Source organism: Sceloporus undulatus, chromosome 2, assembly GCF_019175285.1.
Source record: "Sceloporus undulatus isolate JIND9_A2432 ecotype Alabama chromosome 2, SceUnd_v1.1, whole genome shotgun sequence".
Classification (NCBI taxonomy): Eukaryota; Metazoa; Chordata; class Lepidosauria; order Squamata; family Phrynosomatidae; genus Sceloporus; species Sceloporus undulatus.
The window spans coordinates 228,142,421-228,143,649 of NC_056523.1; the positions used below are offsets into that span (position 1 = coordinate 228,142,421).

General features: G+C 38.7%; 1 protein-coding gene across 1 annotated transcript in view; it reads right to left on the reverse strand.

Moving 5' to 3' along the window:
• The window catches only part of RASAL3 (RAS protein activator like 3), a 67,501-nt gene that overhangs the window by 8,291 nt on the left and 57,981 nt on the right, over positions 1-1,229 (reverse strand). The gene's annotated exons all lie outside the window — the stretch shown is intronic.

Sequence of the window (1,229 nt, forward strand, 5' to 3'; positions counted from 1 at the left end):
GGGGGGAGAGATGGGACCGGGGGGGGCACTGGAGGCTAGGGGAAGCAACAAACTTCAACTCCCAGAATTCCATAGCACTGAGGCAGGACAGTTAAAGTGGAGACAAACCAGATTATTTCTCCAGTGCGGATGCAACCTAAGAGAAGGCAACTGTTACAAAGGGAAGGAGAGTGGATTGGATTTAGGGAGGTGGTACTTTAGGGAGCATGGAGAATAGTTATAATAATTATAATAAAAAAGATGTTTTTAAAATAATAATAATAATAATAATAATAATAATAATAAGTTATTTTAAAATAATAATAATTTGTTTTATAATAATAATAATAATAATAATAGTAATAATAATAAGTTTTTAGTTTGTTGAGGCACCAGAGCTCTCTGGCAGAGAAGGCTCAATGTCTCATGACACTACAGTTCCCAGAATTCCATAGCACTGAGCCAGGACAGTTAAAGTAGAGTCAAACCAGATTATTTCTCCAGTGCGGATGCAACCTAAGAGAAGGCAACTGTTACAAAGGGAAGGAGAGTGGATTGGATTTAGGGAGGTGGTACTTTAGGGAGCATGAAGAATAAGGGAAAATGGATCGTTTCTGCACTCCTCCAAAATGGGTTTCAAGTAAACCTGTAGCTTCTACACTGATTAATTTGCAGTGAAAGAATTTTTTATTATTATTAATAATAGTTCCATAATAATAATAATAATAATAATAATAATTTATTTTTAAAATAACAATTACAAATAATAATAATAATAATAATAATAATAATAATAATAATAATAATAATAATAATAATAATGTAGAACTTCCCCCTTGGGCATCAGATGCGGATGATTTCCTTCAGTAGAACCAAGAAGCGTTGGAAGGCGTGTCAGAACATCTCAGTGAATGGACTGATATTAGTTTGCTGAGGCACCAGAGCTCTCTGGAAGAAAAGGCTGAATGTCTCACGACACTACAGTTCCCAGAATTCCATAGCACTGAGCCAGAACAGTTTGCAAGAAGCAGGTAGGGGGATGTAGAGAAATCTGACAGGGAGAATCAGGATACATTCGCAGGAAGCAGGTGGGGGGCATGGAGGGAAATCTGACACGGAGGACCCAGGACACATTCTTAGGAAGCAAGGGGGCATGGAGGGAAATCTGACAGAGAGGACCCAGGAGCATGGAAGCTGTCATTCATGTGAGGCTAGCACTCACGTGAAACTGGAACCAGGAAGTGGCCCCC